Source organism: Castor canadensis, chromosome 16, assembly GCF_047511655.1.
Source record: "Castor canadensis chromosome 16, mCasCan1.hap1v2, whole genome shotgun sequence".
NCBI classification, from domain to species: domain Eukaryota; kingdom Metazoa; phylum Chordata; class Mammalia; order Rodentia; family Castoridae; genus Castor; species Castor canadensis.
The window spans coordinates 65,830,106-65,849,986 of record NC_133401.1 but is presented as its reverse complement, the minus strand read 5'-3'; the positions used below and the strand labels follow the sequence as shown (position 1 = coordinate 65,849,986).

The window sequence follows — 19,881 nt, the reverse complement described above, 5'->3', positions numbered from 1 at the left end:
AAATCTGTTAGAGATGACAAAAAAATGCAGTTCAGTTTCCGTACACAGAATCAACACACAAAATCAGTAGCATGGCTATACCCTAAAGGCAAATTATCTGAAATAGAAATAAAAAAGTCAATCCCATTTACAAGAGCTACAAAAATAAATTTAATCACGGAGATGAAAGATCTGTATATTGAAATCTAAAAACATTGATGAAATTGAAGAGAACACAAAACATTGGAAAGGCATCTGTGTTCATGGGTTTGAAGAATCAAATCATTAAAATGTCCATACTATACAAGGCGATCTACTGATCCAAAATAACAATAACATTCTTCAGTGAACTGGAAACAACAATTCTAAAATTTACATAGAACCACAAAATATCCCAAATATCCAAAACCATGCTGAACAAAAAGAAAAAAACAGGAGGCATTGTGTTACCTGACTTCAAAACAGCAAGGTATTGACATAACATCAAATGCACAGACCAACAGAACACAACAGAGAGCCTAAAAGTAAACATGCTTATCTATAGACAACAGATTTTTAACAAAGGTACTAAAAACACATATTGGAGAACAACCTTCTCAATAAATGGTGCTAGAGAAATTGGATTTCTACATGCAGATGAATAAAAACAGATCTGTATCTCAAACTAACTATAAAAATAAAATAAAAATGGATTAAATTCATAAATATAAGAACTCACACTATAAGACTACTTTAAGAAAATATAGGAGGAGCTGGTGGAGTGGCTCAAATGCTAGAACGCCTGCTGAGCAAGCTTGAGGCCCTGAGTTCAAACCCTAGTACCACCAAAATCTAGAATTTCGAATGCTTTGCCATAAGTAAATGATAAATGTTTGAGGAATCAGACACATTTAACCTGATTTAAATATTACACAATGTACACATGTATTGAAACACCACATGATACCCCATAAATATGTACAATTTAATTGTTTTTAATGTATTTGTTAAAATAAAATTTAAAAATACAAAAAAAACTTATTAAAACAGGCAAATCGTTACTCAAAGGAAGATAAAGGGCTAAGTATATGAGAAAATCTCAGTATCACAAATCATCGAGGAAATGCAAGTCAAAACCATAGTGACATATCACTTCCCCACAGTGAGAACAGTGACAATCAAAAGGACAAAAGTAACAAATACTGGCAACTGAACAGTAAGGGGAGCGCTTACACACTGCTGATAGAAATTTCAGCTACTTCAGGTGTTGTGGAGAATGATAATGAGGTTACTTTAAGAATTAGAGATAGAATTAATGATCCAGCTATCCCACTCCCAAGTATATTTCCAATGGAAAGGAAATTAGCATGTCAAAGAGACACCTACACTCCTGTTTCATAATAGCCAGGAAATGAGATCAACTGGGGTTTCTATGGACAGGTGACTGGACAAAGAAAATGTGGCATATGTACAATGAAGTATTATTCAGCTACAAATAAGAATTAAATTCTGTCCTTTGTGGCAACATAGATGAACTAGAGAACATCATGTTAAATAAAAACAAGCACAGAACCTGTGCTGCGTATTCTCACTCACATGTGGGAGCTAAAAAAGCTGACGTTACAGAAGCAGAAAGTAGACTAGCAGTTGCTGTAACAGGAAGGAAGGGGAGAGAGGACAGAGGAGGTTGGTTAATGAACACCAAGACACATTGTGCAGGAGGAATGCGTTCTGATGTCTACAACGCAGCACGACAGCCACAGCTCACTAGTTGTTATGCATTTCAGCGAGAACTAGAAGACAGGATTTGAAGATTCCCAACACAAAGAAGTGATAAATGATAAGGAAGGGAGAGGGGTTCTAATTACCCTGATTTGATCATTATGTATTGTATATACAGATGGAATTATCACACTGTGCCCCATAGATATGTGCAATTATTATGGATTAGTTGAAAAAAGACATGGAGAAAATTTATATATTACTAAGTGAGAGATCCCAATGTGAAAAGGCTATATGCTGTCTGATTTCCATTCATGACATTCTGCAAAAGGTTAAACTATTGAGACGTTAGAAAGGTCAGTGGTTCCAGGAGTTAGGAGAGAAGGACGGATGGAGCACAGAGGATCCTTATGGCCACGAAACTACTCCATGTGGTATGACAATGGTGGATGCCTGTCATTATACATTTACCAACACCCACAAGATGTACAGCATCGTGAACTAACCTGAATGTGAACTGTGGACTTTAAGTGAGAGTGATGTATCAGTGTAGGTTCACTGGTTGTTATGAAGCCACCACTGTGGTGGAGGCCATGCAAGAAGGGGTGAAGAGAGAGGAAGAGGGAGAGAGGGTGTATACGAGAACTCTGTAGTTCCCATTTAGTCTCCCTATGAAAACTAAAACTACTCTAAAAGTAAATTCTACTTTAAAATGTTGCAAGATATTTTGTAGCTATCTTCCCCTCCACTACCATCCACCCTCTCAGGCCCAATAGACCTGTTGCTCTTGAACTCTCTCAGTTGCATATTTCATCCATTAGGAAATCCCACCGACCCTCCAGAATATACTTTGAATCTAACCCTGCCACCACCCTTACCATCATCTCTTCTTTGACTGTGGCAATAGTTTCCCAAATGGCTTCCTTGTCTCCATTCTCTTTTTAGTCCCTTCACAAAACTGGAGCCAGAGTGATTTCTGTTAGAGCAGGAATTAGATCATATCACTGTCCACATGAACCCTCTGTCTTAAAGTTGTAACTAAAATAAAGTACAAAGTGTTTACCATATGGCTTATAAATCCTAAGTGGTCCCTGACTCCCTCTCTAAACCCATTCTTGTAGTCTCTCTGTGCATATTGGCCTTTTTTCCATACCCAGGGTGCTTGCACTTACTCATTCTTCTGCCTACTATAGAAGATTCTTTTTTCAGGAATCAGGTCTCAGCCAATCTTACCTTCCCACAGACATTTCACCTTACCACTCTAGCTAAGGTGCCTTCTCCAAGGACTCTTCATCTTATTATTCTGGACTTGCCATCTGATATTGAATTTTATATGTTTATCATCTGACTGCCCACACTACAATGTCAAAGCCAGGAGCCTGGTAGACAGATTCTAAAGGGCTTCCATATATCCCACCTCCTGGTGTGATCTCCTCCCCTTGAACATGGGTTGGACCCATGACTTGCTTCTCACAAACAGAATATGATAAAGGTGATGAGGTGTCCCTTTCTTTTTACAAAGCACAATAATGTAATGTACCTCGTGTTAGAGCTCTCTTGCTTTGTGGGCTTGAAGAATCAAACTGCCATGTTACAAGATGCCTAAGGGAGAAGGCCATATGTCAAAGAAGTAAGGATAGCCTCCGGCCAACAACAAACAAGAAATAGGCTCTCCATCTGGAAATCTGTAGGGAATTGAACATGGTCAACAAAACACAAGCTTAGAAGCAGATTCTTTGCAAGTTGAGCTTTCAAATGAGACTGACTTGGAATAGTTAGAAGAGTGGTGAGCATAGAGAAGAAATCTATGGGCATGTTTGTTAGAGGGAAATAATTCTAATTCTGAGGGATCTGGAAGTTTTCTGGGGAAATGGTAGTTCAACTGAGTTGAAGGATGATTTACCAAGAAGACTGGTCATTTGGTGAAATACACAAGGTTGGCCAGATTTTTCTCTACATCTTTATATTAATACCAAGATTTCTAAAATACTTACATACTGCTTCATCCAATATTCATAACTCATATTTTAAATATAATTCTTCAATTCTTTTAGTATTAATTCCAGGTTGGGTTTGGAAAAGTATAAGATATGATTGAGACATCTTGTGCCAGAAAACAGAGAGGCACCCCAATATATGAGAGAACAGAAGAGCCAACCTAAAGGGGTTTGTGTGGGCCAAATTTGGAACAGCATGAGATTCAATAAAAAGATAGCGATGGAAGTGAACTGAAAAAATGTTAAGGACTCTAGACTCAGTGACAATAACCAAGGCTGTGAAAGTGGACAAAAGAAAACTCTTTTTAAAAGATTGCCAGATAATCAATGTGGAAAAACAGAAGAGGAAAATTACCATTTTTTAATGTCTGTGGTAATAACCAATGCAGCCAAAGTTTACACATCAATGCATGTGGAAAACTGTTGGGTCTAAGTACATTTGGGCACAAAATGTTCAATCTCGAAGTATCACCCACAAATTACTTAGGCAGTGTAGTCAGAAAATAAACCTTTATGACTGGCAGATTCAGCAGTCATCAATTGGATCAAGTGATCAAACTCACATCACCAATAGTTGCACTATGCATTCTTTCATAATGCAGTATGAAGTACTCAGCATTGTCTCTATAGTATTCTAGCCAAAAAGATTTCACTTGAATGAAATTATGAGAAAAAACAAATTTAAAAAGTGATGTATTCTACAAGACAATTTGCTGACTCTTTAAAAAGTGAACATCAGGACCAGAGGGTGTGGTCCAAGTGGTACCTGCTTTCCAAGTACAAAGCCCTGAGTTCAAACACCACTCTTACCAAAAGGAAAAAAGTGAACATCATAAAAAATATAACATTTGAATTTGGGAGTGCCATTATAGATTATAAGAAATCAAAGATACACAAACAACCAAATGCAATACATTAACCTTGGCTGGATCTTGGAATAAAAAAATAACAATAATATGAAAACATTCATGGGATAATTAAGGAAATTTGAATATAGGTGATATTAGACAACACTACAGAATTACCATTATTTTTAGTAGTGTCATGACACTGTGGAAATGCCCTTATTTTTAGGGGATGCATCCAGAATAATCTAGTAATGGTTACGATGTGTACAGCTTTCAGATGTTAACTAGAAAACATAGGAGAAAGGCATTTGGGTATACAGTGAGCTATTATTTCAGTCAGGCTTGAAATATAAGGATAAAAAGCAAGGAAACTGAATTTTTTAAATTGAAAGATTTCTTCCCACAGAGAGAGGGGAGGGAAGAAAAGTGAAGGAGGAGAGGGGATGTGAGAAAGAAAGAAGAGGGAAGAGAATATTACTACAGAGGACTTTCTTATGTTGATGTCTCTTAAACCCCGCACGACCCTGGAGGCAAATGGTACATTGTTTCCACCTGTTTTCTAGAAATGGAAACTTCAGTAACACAGCCTGAAAGGAGGAGAGGCGTGACTCAAAATACAGTTCTACACTCCCTGTCCTTACATATCTAAACTGATGTTTACAGGTGATAAAATTCATCATTCCTCTCTCCAATGACTTTAACTTACAGGAAACATATGAACAAAATCAAAGGTTAGTGGCCAAATGGGAACAGAATAAAGGTCAGTGAAAACCCAGCAGACACCCATCATATACTCTTCAGGCCTGTGTATTTAATAGAACTGTAGACAGCAGGTACACAGGTGTTTGTGACTCCCTGAGAGAATGCTGCTCTGCCAATATGGTGTGTAAGTGGTGCCTCCACAGGGCCCAGTAGCAGTCTCAGTGGTAAGTGATGAGTCCATATCCATCTCCTTTTCAATCATGAATCTGGAGTGGCTAAACTGGACAAGTGTACAATTTGGAATATATTCCTTTCCCTTCTGTGTTATGGAAGACAATGCCTTTCTCCATTACATGGTATAAAAGTCGACCCTAGATGTGGACTTAGGGTGGCCTGGATACACAGTCATCACATCTCTGCGACCCTAAAGGCACAGCTGTCCTTCCTTGGGCCACAAAAGAAAGGAGTTTGAAGATACTAATGTCATATTCTCTTTAGTACTAACACCCTATGTATTTAAGCTTCCAAGATGTCCTTTGGTCCAATTCAGAATTCAGCTGGACTGTTGGTCTGATGTAGTTTATATTTCTCTGTTGTGTGTTTAAACCAATTGCCTAATAATGTTCCTTTCCATTTTAGATAGATTTCTCTAAATTACAGCTGTGTTTTTAGTTGAAGTTGATTCAATGTCCACTAGATGGCAACCTTTCCCATTTTCTTCTAAGACCTGTAAGCAGATCTTTCAACATTCCAGTACATGAACTCCATGGTCAATGCATAGGGGCTCAGCTCCTGACTCTGTGGAGCTTATAGAAATTCTCAGTTTAGTCAAGATACAGCACTATCATAATTGTGATTAAGTAGTCAAATAAAAATTGCCATTGAGGAAAAAGTCAGTAGAGAAATGCAAGTATTCCTAGTACTTCATACCCTTTCTGTAATTCTCTAATTTCCATTCTTAGTGACTTGCTGGTGAACTCTAAAGAGATCCACAAGTTTCCTCCCCTCGCAGCTCTTACATAGCTGGAGAACAGAGAGATAACAGTGCCAAGGGGAAAGGGAAAAGGGTTCCTTTAGCTTGGGAAGAGACGTTAGTCTAAAAGCCTCTGACACTAAAAGGTAAGGGGAACACATGTCTGCTCTGTGACTATTAGTCAGCTTTGCATTATTAGAATGAAATACTTGAGGCAATTAACTTGCATGAGGAAAAACCCATTTAACTCATGGTTTGTAGGTTCAAGATCAGGTGGTCCCATTGTTTTGGCTCTGGTAAGGGTGGCACATCATGGCAGGAGCGTGTGTTGGAGCGAATGCTCACATCACAAGCAAGATGGAGAGGGAGAGGAAGTTATTCCATAGTCCCCTTGAAGGGTACATCCCAGTGACCTGAGGAGTCCAAAATCTCCTCCTCTTAAAGGCCTATAGCATCTTCTAACAGTGCCACCTTGGTGATCCAATCCCTTCACACATTACACACCCAAAGAATAGCAGCCACTTTCTTACTACAAGACCTTGAGACTTCCAAGGATTATGAGAACTAAATAAGATAACAGGGGTAATGTTCTTAAAATAGTGTTTGGAAAATATGTGCTCAATAAACAGTAGCTATTGCTGCTAATGCTGCTATTCTAGTGTTTGTATATAATAATAATAACCATTCTTTCTATGATTATAGTGTTGCTATTATGATGGTTGGCCTAATAACTATTGAATTAATTCTCAGATAATTAATTCTTTAACATCAGCTACCTCATCTAAGCCTAACAACGCTACAAGCTAAATATAATATCATGTATACTAAGGACAAACTGAAGCTCAAGTAAGTTTAGTAACTTGACCTAGTCACACAGCTTTAGGGGGTAGACTAGGAATTACAATACAGGCTTTCTGACCATATTGCCAGGATTTTAGTGTAGAGACTACAACAAAACTATAGGTGACAACCCTATGACGTAGAAAGTAGAAATAGCATAGGTGCTGTTTCATAGTCTCACAAAGTTTCAGTGACTTGCCAAGGTAAAAAAAAAAGAGTATTAAATGCACGCCTAGTATCAGACATCAAGGCCTCTCTCTCCAAGCCCAGCATCTTTTGACTTATACTAGCATTGTTCAAAGTTCATCGAACTGATTAAGGAGTCATTCTGCCAATGGTGTCCTGCAGACTCAGTGAAACCATTCTGTATGCTGATACTTTTCTTAAGAAAATAGTTGGTCACCATCCCTGGTACATTGGCAAGTCTCAGAACTCTGGGTGACATTTGTAAGTCCCTGGATGGCATTTCCATAAACAGAAATGGGTCATGCTTTCATTATATCCAGACTCTTAGAATGCAGCCTCAGAAGTAAGGCAGAAAACGATGTCAAGAATATTGATGGAAAAGAAGCCTCAGGAGGGCAAAGCCAGTGAAAATGGTGTAGTGGGATGAGGGTAGATAATTAGTATTGAGTATTTTTAAATTTGTTTCAAAGGCACAGAAAATTGAATTACAAATACTAACAACAGGAATTCTGGTCAATTTTATTTTTCTCTTTCAGAACATGTGTTGCTAAAGAGGTCAGAAGGAAGTCAACATTGTCTGTAAAAGGCCAGGAATACAGCGAAGTGTAGTGGGATTCACCTGCAACCCCAGCACTCAGGAGGCTGAGGCAGGAGAATTGTGAAGTTGAGACCAGCTTGAGCTACATAGAGCGACCCTGTCTCAAACAAATCAAAACAAAATGCCAGGAACAGCACTGTCAACCCACTGAATATCAAAAACAACTTTCACAGTACAATTTCTTCCAGAAAGCACACTTAGATCTAAGTTCTTGCTTAGAATTTTAAGTCTTTTTACTTTTACTGTACACTTACTTCTATATATGTCGTCTTCTCATTCTCCCCTCTCAGCGCTCCTGCTTCTCCCTGTCCTTGTGTAGTCTTACCATGAACTGCGGCTGCACGTCATCCTGTCTTCGCTCTAGGTCACGTTCAGGAAACAGCAGTCCTAAGCAACACAAGTGAACAGGGGCCTCAGCCTCACATGAGGAGCACCAGTTCACCATCCACAGAAACATCTCTTAGAAACCTTCTCTCCATCTTCAAACTCACCACTTTTCTTATGAACCGCACCTGCTACAAAGCGTCCTTTCTGCCCCAGGCATTGTCAGCCTCACTAGCGCTCTTGCCCCAATTAAGCCCCCATCTCTACTGTTTTGCCCCTGTCCTTGCATCCCCACTACTTTAGATTCTTCTTTTCCTTGGTGGTTGAAAGGAAAATGAAGGAGAGAGACAGAGAGAGAGAGACCGAGAAAGAATCTGCAACCTCTACAAGCAGCAGGTCTTTATTAGGGAGAGGAGACCTGAGAGGGACCCTAGCCATCAGAGTAACACTGAGAGGGGCGAAGCACGCCTCTCTTACAGGCTGGGGTTTTTAAGCCCCCTGTAGTGGGAAAAGGGAGGTTGGAGGGGGATGGGCATTAGAAAAATGACTGCGAAGAGGGAATAGGAGAAAGTGCTGGACACTATCCGGAAGCCATACGTGTTGTTTTTCTCTGGCTCTTTTATCAGAGGTAGCCATGTTTGCATTGTTCTAGTGTTTCTCAATAATCCAGCAGTGTCTTTTCCTTTCCAATTCACTCTTTATCCTCTCCTGCTTCTCGTGTCATATCCACTTCCTTCCACAAACCTGAATGACTACAAGCATCTGAAGTAAAGCTCTGACACTAAGCTACCAAAAATGCAAAAGTCTCCTGTAAGCAGACAGCATTTAACATCATTTCTTCAACTGCTACCATAGTAACCAACAATAGGATAGAGATCCCAGTGGACTGGGCGTAGCACCCATGTGTCTCTTCAGACTACAACAGTTAACAGCAACTGTGAATGGGTCCTCTTTCCAACTCACCATCTCCAAATTCAGGATATGCTTCCATCAACCTTTCTCTAATCCTTTTTCATCTCATCTTCTCTCCCACATCCTTTTTTTTCCTCCCACCTCCTTTCTTCCATGGCCTTTAACCCCCATTTCCCCAGCCCTTGATATTCTTTCTTCGTTTTTCCCATTCCTCAGGCTTGCTAGTGATTCCTGAAGGCACACTTTGGAAATGTGCAAGACCTTGAGAATGAGAAGAAAGCAGAGAGGGAGGAAGGGTCTTTTGGTAGATAAAGCCAGTGAGGCTTTCAGCATGCAGCAGCGTGGCTCATGTCTTACTGTTTCCAGAGGCTTTTTGAACAGCAAAAATGTTCTCTCAATTCTTTTTTGAGATTTGAAGCAAATGGGCTTACAAGGCATAGTCTAGACATTAATATTCCTTCCACCCCATTCTGGGCAGTTGCCTAGAAACATCTAAGTAAATATATCATCTCCATTCTGAATCTAATCAGTATCTGACTCACCTTCTCAGTGTTACAGCTCTTCTCCTGCGGGAGTCAGGCCTTGGGTCAGCAGTGATTCTGGCCTAGTTGCCTTCTTTGCAAGTGAAAATGTTCAAAATGCTCACAGGGTATAAAAGAGCAAGTCGTGATCAGCTCATGGGGATGAAAGCTGAAGCTGTACTGCAGAGGTATTACTTATGCTGAGTTAGCAACTTCATCCAAGCAACCACCCTTTGCGGATGAACATAAACACAGCTTTACAGAAACAAAGCAACATTAATGACCAGTTATTCTGACCTCCTATTTTACTGATGAGGGAACTGAGGCTCCAACAGGAAAAGGGTGGGTCCGGTGTTGATAAAACAGGCAGAGGTGGCTGTAGAGCATAATGCTCACTTACTGACGTTCTCACTCCACTGCATCAGTTTGTTCAAAACCAGGTGACTTGGGTTACTTCAGAGTGTTCTGTGAGGAAGGAAAAAGGGAAACAAGGTTCCTGATCAAAGGGCTTTAGGAAGTGCCGAGTAAGACAAAGTCTTTCTTTGCTGCTGGACTTCTGAGAATTTTCAATATGCTCCTACACCCTGTGAGTTTCCAAATGGGCATGTATTGAGAGGGAGGGAGGAAGGGAGGGGAGGAAGGAAGGAGGGAGCTTCTTTGACCTGTTTCCCACACTTATTTTTTCCACAGAACACTCCTCCCTGCATTCTTAAATAACATCTTATTGAACTGATAATCCATGAAAAATCTCCTTTTGGACTAGATATATAACAGATGTGCCCCACAGTCATGGAGTTGACCAAATCTGCCCACATTTCATCTTTTGTGGTATCAGGAGAAGTTTGTCTAAATCTAGTCTAACAGGTCATGAGGTGTGGTTGCTGAAGCAGTGGTGGGGTGAACTAGAGATACGTGATGGCAGTGTTAGGGGTGGATCCATAGGCAAGTGATGATCTGTCCATCTCCACTGGAACCTCCTTCTTCCAATCCACCATCTTCTCTTGATTTTTCCTACAATCTAACTTGTCTTCTTGATTCTGCTTTTGATCCTTTGAGACATGTCATTCATTGTGTACTTCGAAAATGCAAACCATAACAGTTTATATCCTTTTAAACCACTGCCTAAGATCTTCACCATCACAATGATTCCCAGTGACTATACCCTTTCCTGCCTGTCAATCACCATCTTTATCCACCTTCCCATTACTGCAATGCTACTATCATATCAGCCTGTCCTTTCCTCTCTTCCTTGAACATGGTTAGCCTATTGTGCCATCAGGAATTCTGAACTTGGTATCTCCATCTACAACACTCTGCTCCCACATCACATGGTTAACTTACTGTTTACCTTCAGGTCTTCTGTTCTAACCCTCTTAGAATTTATTTTTCCTGATTCAGTTCCTGTTGCACGTGTCTGTATTATTTTCTTCAAAACACAGTTGTGTTTGAAATTATTTTTTAAATTGTTTATTATCTTTTCCCTCTACAAAGGCCTTTACTACATTCTTCATCACTGAACACTTCAGGCCTTGGACAATTTCCAGCATATAGTAGGCATGCAATAAGTGTTTGTTGAATAAATGGATGGATACAATGGCAATGCTCTGCTTTTCAAGATTCTCAGAACATGGGCACTCTGCCATAATTGAACATGGCAGCTTATACAAAATAAAAACATGCATGCTAATATACAGGAATATTTTAATAATAATTTACTGGGAGTGAAAAGTTACATAAGAAGATCTAAATGAGGTTTTGGCAAAATCTGAGACATTTTCTTTCTCAAGAATAAGTTTTGCCAGTGCTGGTGGCTTGTGCCTGTAATCCTAGCTACTGAGGAGGGAGAGATCAGGAGGATCACATTTCAAAGCCAGGGCAAATAGTTCAAGACCCTATCTTGAAAATACCCAACACGAAAAAGGAGTGACAGAGTGACTCAAGTCACTTGCCTAGCAAGCAGGACTCCCTGAGTTCAAACCAGTACTACCAAAAAAAGTAAGAATTTATTATTTTAATTATAACTCATTTAAAATGATCAAAAATAGGCAAATTGACAAAGAACCATTTGGCAATTTTAGGAAACCAAGTTCTACATCAACAAATACAACTCATTTTTATGATCTTGGGCAAGTCACTTCCTGACTCTCAGCCTTAACTTTCTTTTTTGTAAACTACGTTATTGTTTGGATATGAAGTGTTTCCAAAAAGGCCCATGTACTAAGGGCTGGTCCCCAGCTGGTGGCACTATTTTGGAGCTTCTGGAAACTCTAGGAGGTGGAACCAGCTGGAGGAAGAGGGTCACCGGGGGCAGGTCCTTGGAAGCTGGGTCTTGTTCCTGGCTGTCCTCCCTGCCTCTGCTTCCTGGCACCCTTGAGGTGAAGAACTTCCTCCATCACATGCTCCAGCCGCCATGATGTTGTGCCCAAGCACAGGGGCCATGCAACCAAAGGCTGAAACCTTTGAAACTGTGAGCCATGAACCAAAATCAATCCTTCTTGCTTAAGTTGTTTATGTCGAATATTGTGTCACAGCAATGAAAAGTCTAACACACTACTGAACTGGACTAAATGTTATTTAAGATCCATTACAGCCTTCATATCCTGATTATTGAAGGTAGAGGTTTATGTCATGAGCAGACTTGATAATGGAGTTGTCTGCTTACTCTCAGTGATCCATTCTACTTTTCTAAGCTCTGAAGAAGGAAGAGAAGAAAAGAAGAAGAAGAAGAAGAGAGAGAGAGAGAGAGAGAGAGTTATTTATTTATGGGGAGGCCAGGGCTGGTAATTAGGAGGTTATTGTGATAATTCAGGAAAGATATGATAGAACTCTGACCATAGTAGTTGTAGGAGAAGAATGGAAAATAGCCCAGTTCTGGATATGTTTTTAAGAAAGGTGTCAGGATAATAGAGAGCTTTTATGTGTGGTGCAAAGAGTTAAAAGGGTGTATCTTTAGTGAGCCCTCTTTCTTCCCAATTAGGTAGTGTGAGGCTATTAATACTTGACCAGTGTTTTAATCAAATATTCCTCTGCATTCTAAACAATCATTTTACTTAATTAAAATAATGAATCAGGGAGGCTGGAGAGACCCATAATAGATGATGTGGGCTCACTAGGAGACACAGTATGGAGTAAGGGACTTCCTGGACATCCTGATGACTTCCACTCTATGCTTTCAATATGTGCTGAGCCTCTGGGTCATACCATCTTCATAAGTCATTCTTGGCCACCTTATATTTGTGACCATTATTTCAACAAACTGAAGTGTCACATGGTTATGTTCTTGAGGGTAAAGGCAATACTTTTCTTTTTCAGAAAGCACACATACATCTCTGCTCTACACACAAGAAAAGAAAATAACCAGTGTACTGCATTTTTTTTCTATTCAGGAACCACAAATTTAAAGAAGTATTATTTCTACCCTTTTGGACCCAATACCACAACTATGCTCCATAGAAAAAATTGTACAAAGAAGCAAACTTGCACACAATCCAGAATAACAGCTGTAAAATCTAAAGAGTTGTGAGAATCAACAAGGAATTTTATTCAGAACTTAACTCCTGTACCCTTGGACCTGAACTAGGTGAATTAGATTCTCTGGCAGTGGGACCCAAGAATGTGCATTTATGAGACATTTCCCTTATTAGGGTTAAGAGCCAGTAGCTGAGCTGCTCTGCATTTGTGAATCACTGCTAGTAGCACTGGCTCAATGAGAGCAGTGGCCTGCATTAGACTCACACTTAACATTTGCTGGCATGTAAGGAAATACTCTAAGAATGGTCACAGTCATAAAGCCCTTTGATTTTCTCCCCAGTCCAGTGGATTTGGAACCACATTCAATTGCATGGACATCTGGTCTCTAAATGTGCTGAGTAGTAGGCCAAGGAGACTCAGCTCAGTTTAAAGTCTCCCAGCTTCTTGCTAACAGCTAAGGGATATAGGCAGTCTTCTTGGGGTGTTAGAAATATTCCTTTTTTTTTTTTAATTTAAATGTGTCAAAATTCTTTTTCTTTTTTCTTTTATTATTCATATGTGCATACAGGGCGTGGGTCATTTCTCCCCCTGCCCCCACCCCCTCCCTTACCACCCACTCCGCCCCCTCCCTCTCCCCCCCTCAATACCCAGCAGAAACTATTTTGCCCTTATTTCTAATTTTGCTGTAGAGAGAGTATAAGCAATAATAGGAAGGAACAAGGGTTTTTGCTGGTTGAGATAAGGATAGCTATACAGGGCATTGAATCACATTGATTTCCTGTGCGTGTGTGTTATCTTCTAGGTTAATTCTTTTTGATCTAACCTTTTCTCTAGTTCCTGGTCCCCTTTTCCTATTGGCCTCAGTTGCATTTAAGGTATCTGCTTTAGTTTCTCTGCATTAAGGGCAACAAATGCTAGCTAGTTTTTTAGGTGTCTTACCTATCCTCACCCCTCCTTTGTGTGCTCTCGCTTTTATCATGTGCTCAAAGTCCAATCCCATTGTTGTGTTTGCCCTTGATCTAATGTCCGCATATGAGGGAGAACATATGATTTTTGGTCTTTTGGGCCAGGCTAACCTCACTCAGAATGATGTTCTCCAATTCCATCCATTTACCAGCGAATGATAACATTTCGTTCTTCTTCATGGCTGCATAAAATTCCATTGTGTATAACCACATTTTCTTAATCCATTCGTCAGTGCTGGGGCATCTTGGCTGTTTCCATAACTTGGTTATTGTGAATAGTGCCACAATAAACATGGGTGTGCAGGTGCCTCTGGAGTAACCTGTGTCACATTCTTTTGGGTATATCCCCAAGAGTGGTATTGCTGGATCAAATGGTAGATCAATGTCTAGATTTTAAGTAGCCTCCAAATTTTTTTCCAGAGTGGTTGTACTAGTTTACATTCCCACCAACAGTGTATGAGGGTTCCTTTTTCCCCCGCATCCTTGCCAACACCTGTTGTTTTTGGTGTTCCTGATGATGGCTATTCTAACAGGGGTGAGGTGGAATCTTAGTGTGGTTTTAATTTGCATTTCCTTTATTGCTAAGGATGGTGAGCATTTTTTCATGTGTTTTTTGGCCATTTGAATTTCTTCTTTTGAGAAAGTTCTGTATAGTTCACTTGGCCATTTCTTTATTGGTTCATTAGTTTTGGGAAAATTTAGATTTTTAAGTTCCCTATATATTCTGGTTATCAGTCCTTTGTCTGATGTGTAGCTGGCAAATATTTTCTCCCACTCTGTGGGTGTTCTCTTCAGTTTAGAGACCATTTCTTTTGATGAACAGAAGCTTTTTAGTTTTATGAGGTCCCATTTATCTATGCTATCTCTTAGTTGCTGTGCTGCTGGGGTTTCATTGAGAAAGTTCTTACCTATACCTACTAACTCCAGAGTATTTCCTACACTTTCCTGTATCAATTTTAGAGTTTGTGGTCTGATATTAAGATCCTTGATCCATTTTGAGTTAATATTGGTATAGGGTGATTTACATGGATCTAGTTTCAGTTTTTTGCAGACTGCTAACCAGTTTTCCCAGCAGTTTTTGTTGAAGAGGCTGCTATTTCTCCATCGTATATTTTTAGCTCCTTTGTCAAAGACAAGTTGGTTATAGTTGTGTGGCTTCATATCTGGGTCCTCTATTCTGTTCTACTGGTCTTCATGTCTGGTTTTGTGCCAGTACCATGCTGTTTTTATTGTTATTGCTTTGTAATATAGTTTGAAGTCAGGTATTGTGATAGCTCCAGCATTGTTCTTTTGACTGAGTATTGCCTTGGCTATTCGTGGCTTCCTGTGTTTCCATATAAATTTCACGGTAGATATTTCGATCTCTTTAATGAATGTCATTGGAATTTTGATGGGAATTGCATTAAACATGTAGATTACTTTTGGGAGTATCGACATTTTTACTATGTTGATTCTACCAATCCATGAGCATGGGAGATCTCTCCACTTTCTATAGTCTTCCTCAATCTCTTTCTTCAGAAGTGTATAGTTTTCCTTGTAGAGGTCATTCACATCTTTTGTTAGGTTTACACCTAGGTATTTGATTTTTTTTTGAGGCTGTTGTAAATGGAATTGTTTTCATACATTCTTTTTCAGTTTGCTCATTGTTAGTGTATAGAAATGCTAATGATTTTTCTATGTTGATTTTATATCCTGCTACCTTGCTATAGCTATTGATAATGTCTAGAAGCTTCTGAGTAGAGTTTTTTGGGTCTTTAAGGTATAGGATCATGTCATCTGCAAATAGGGATATTTTGACAGTTTCTTTACCTATTTGTATTCCTTTTATTCCTTCTTCTTGCCTAATTGCTCTGGCTAGGAATTCCAGTGCTATGTTGAATAGGAGTGGAGATAGTGGGCATCCTTGTCTGGTTCCTGATTTTAGAGGGAATGGTTTCAGTTTTTCTCCATTAAGTATAATGCTGGCTGTAGGTTTGTCATATATAGCTTTTATAATGTTGAGGTACTTTCCTTCTATTCCTAGTTTTCTTAGAGCTTTTATCATGAAATGGTGTTGGATCTTATCAAAGGCTTTTTCTGCATCTATTGAGATGATCAAGTGGTTTTTGTCTTTACTTCTGTTAATGTGGTTTATTACGTTTATTGATTTTCGTATGTTGAACCACCCCTGCATTCTTGGGATGAAGTCTACTTGGTCGTGGTGAATAATCTTTTTGATGTGTTGCTGAATTCGGTTTGCCATTATTTTGTTGAGGATTTTTGCATCAATGTTCATTAAGGAGATTGGCCTATAGTTCTCCTTTTTGGAGGTGTCTTTGCCTGGTTTTTTGATAAGTGTAATACTGGCTTCATAAAATGTGTCCGGCAGTTTTCCTTCCCTTTCTATTTCGTGGAACAGTTTAAGGAGGGTTTGTATCAGTTCTTCTTTAAAGGTCTGATAGAATTCAGCAGAGAATCCATCAGGTCCTGGACTTTTCTTTTTGGGGAGACTCTTGATTGCTGCTTCAATTTCATTTTGTGTTATAGGTCTATTCAAGTGATTAATTTCCTCTTGGTTCAGTTTTGGATGGTCATATGTATCTAGAAATCGGTCCATTTCTTTAAGATTTTCAAATTTAATTGAATAAAGTTTCTCAAAGTAGTCTCTGATGATTTCCTGGACTTCCATGGTGTTTATTGTTATCTCCCCTTTTGCATTCCTGATTCTACTAATTTGGGTTTTTTTCTCTCCTCATTTTAGTCAGGTTTGCCAGGGGTCTATCGATCTTGTTTATTTTTTCAAAGAACCAACTTTTTGTTTCATTAATTCTTTGTATGGTTTTTTTGGTTTTTATTTCGTTGATTTCAGCTCTTATTTTTATTATTTCTCTCCTTCTATTTGTTTTGAGATTTGCTTGTTCTTGTTTTTCTAGGAGTTTGAGATGTATCATTAGGTCATTGATTTGGAATCTTTCAGTCTTTTTAATATATGCACTCATGGCTATAAACTTTCCTCTCAGGACTGCCTTAGCTGTGTCCCATAGGTTCCGGTAGGTTGTGTTTTCATTTTCATTGACTTCCAGGAACTTTTTAATTTCCTCTTTTATTTCATCGATGATCCATTCTTCATTAAGTAATGTGTTATTTAGTTTCCAGCTGTTTGCATATTTTTTGTCTTTACTTTTGTCGCTGAGTTCTACTTTTACTGCATTGTGATCAGAGAGTATGCACGGTATAATTTCTATTTTCTTATATTTACTGAGACTTGCTTTGTGCCCTAGGATATGATCTATTTTGGAGAAGGTTCCATGGGCTGCTCAGAAGAATGTATATTGTGTAGAGGTTGGATGAAATGTTCTGTAGACCTCAACTAGGTCCATTTGATCTATTGCATATTTTAGATCTTGGATTTCTTTATTGATTTTTTTGTTTGGATGACCTATCTATTGATGATAATGGGGTGTTAAAGTCTCCCACAACCACTGTGTTGGCATTTATATATGCTTTAAGTCTTTCAGGGTATGTTTGATGAAATCGGGTGCGTTGACATTGGGTGCATACAGGTTGATAATTATTTCCTTTTGGTCTATTTCCCCTTTTATTAGTATGGAATGTCCTTCTTTATCTCGTTTGCTCAATGTAGGTTTGAAGTCTACTTTGTCATAGGTAAGTACTGCTACTCCTGCCTGTTTTCTGGGCCACTGGCTTGGTAAATCTTCTTCCAGCCTTTCATCCTAAGCCCATGCTTATTTCTGTCGGTGAGATGGGTCTCCTGTAAGCAACAAATTGTTGGATCTTCCTTTTTAATTCAGTTTGTCAAATGGTGCCTTTTGATGGGTGAATTAAGTCCATTAACATTAAGCGTTAGTACTGATAGGTATGTGGTGATTCCTGTCATTTAGTTGTCTTAGTTGTTTGAAGGTTTGATTGTGTGTACCTAAGTTGTGGTTACTCTCTGTCTTGCTTTTTCTTTTCCTGTGGTTTGGTGCTACCTGTCTTTTCATGGTTAAGTTGGGTTTCACTTTCTGTGTGCAGAATCCCTTGCAGAATCTTTTATAGTGGTGGCTTTGTGGTCACATATTGTTTTAGTTTCTGCTTATCATGGAAGACTTTTATTGCTCCATCTATCTTGAATGATAGTTTTGCTGGGTAGAGTATCCTGGGGTTGAAGTTATTTTCATTCAGTGCCCAGAAGATCTCACCCCATGCTCCTCTTGCTTTTAATGTTTCTGTTGAGAAGTCTGCTGTGATTTTGATGGGTTTACCTTTGTATGTTACTTGTTTTTTCTCTCTTGCAGCCTTCAATATTCTTTCCTTAGTTTCTGAACTTGTTGTTTTAATGATGATATGTCATGCGGTAGTTCTATTTTGATCTGGTCTGTTTGGTGTCCTGGAGGCCTCTTGCATCTGTATGGGAATATCTTTCTCTAGATTTGGGAAATTTTCCATTATTATTTTGTTGAATAGATTACACATCCCATCGCTTGCAGCTCTTCTCCTTCTTCGATGCCCGTGATTCTCAAGTTTGGTCTTTTGATGGAGTTGGTGAGTTCTTGCATTTTCTTTTCACAGGTCTTGAGTTGTTTAATTAATAGTTCTTTGGTTTTTCCTTTCATTACCATTTCATCTTCAAGTTCTGAGATTCTATCTTCTGTTTGTTCTATTCTGCTGGATTGGCCTTCCATTTTGTTTTGCAGTTCTGTTTCATTCTTTTTTCTGAGGTTTTCCATATCCTGGCTGGTTTCCTCTTTAATGTTGTCTATTTTTGTCCTGAGTTCATTTATTTGTTTATTCATCGTGTTCTCTCTTTCACTTTGGTTTTTGTACAGTGCTTCTATGGTTTCCTTTATTTCTTCTTTTGTTCTTTCAAATTCTCTATTTTTGTTGTCTTGGAATTTCTTGAGTGTCTCCTGTACATTTTGGTTGACCCTATCCAGTATCATCTCTATAAAATTCTCATTGAGTACCTGTAGTATGTCTTCTTTTAAATTATTCTTGTGGGCTTCATTGGGTCCTTTGGCATAGTTTATCTTCATTTTGTTGGAGTCTGGATCTGAGTACCTGTTTTCTTCATTCCCCTCTGGTTCCTGTACTAATTTTTTACTGTGGGGAAACTGGTTTCCCTGTTTTTTTCTGTCTTCCTGTCATTGTCTTTGGTGTTGTTACTGTCCCTGTACTGTGTGCAATTAAGTATTTTCTAGCTTGTAATAATAACAATGGTAATATTTAGAATGGAAGGGTGAGCTGAGATGGAAAGCAAGAAGTTAAAGAAATGGGAAAAACAAATACACAGACTGGAGGGAGAAAAGAGAACAAGGTATCAGACAAGAAGATTTCAAAGGTATGAACAGGGAGCTTTAGTGTACTAATCGACAGTAAGCTGAACAGACATTAGAGAGACAGAGAGAGGATTGAAAATCAAAAATAAAAAAAAGGTAAGAATAAAAATAAAAAATTAGTAAATGAAAGAAAAATCAATTTATAAAAATGTATTAAAATAAAATGAAAAAATAGAAAATTAAAAAAAAAACAAAAAAACAAAAAACTTCCAAGTTCAAATGCAATGAAGTTTCAGTCTTAATAATTTGGGTGTCCGTCTCAGTCTCCAATCCTGGAGATGGTGCCTCAGATGTTGTTCTGTAGTTGTCTCATCAAAGGGGACGCATAAAGTAGAACAAAACTACACACACACACACACACAAAACCCCACCAAATGTCCCAAGTTCTAATGCAATACAGTTTCAGTAAGTTTTTCAGCTTGCAGGTGTAATTTGGTTGTTCTCTCATCAAAGGTAGGGAGACAAAGGAAAAAAAAAAGGAGTCTGGAGACGGTTCTGAGAATGGTATCTGCAACTGTGGCTTGCCTGCCTGCTGCTGTCAGCCTG

The 19,881-nt window shown here is 38.9% G+C and overlaps 1 long non-coding RNA gene across 3 annotated transcripts in view; it reads right to left on the bottom strand.

The window, feature by feature from the left end:
• LOC141417954 (uncharacterized) overlaps nt 1–19,881 on the bottom strand; it is a 125,656-nt gene that overhangs the window by 28,817 nt on the left and 76,958 nt on the right. For 2 of the 3 annotated variants that reach the window (XR_012442544.1, XR_012442545.1), the window contains exons 4-5: nt 9,603–10,046; nt 8,079–8,211 (exon numbers count right to left, since the gene is read on the bottom strand). This is a non-coding gene — a long non-coding RNA (uncharacterized lncRNA). The remainder of the gene's footprint in view (nt 1–8,078; nt 8,212–9,602; nt 10,047–19,881) is intronic. The other variant, XR_012442546.1, reaches the window with a different exon arrangement.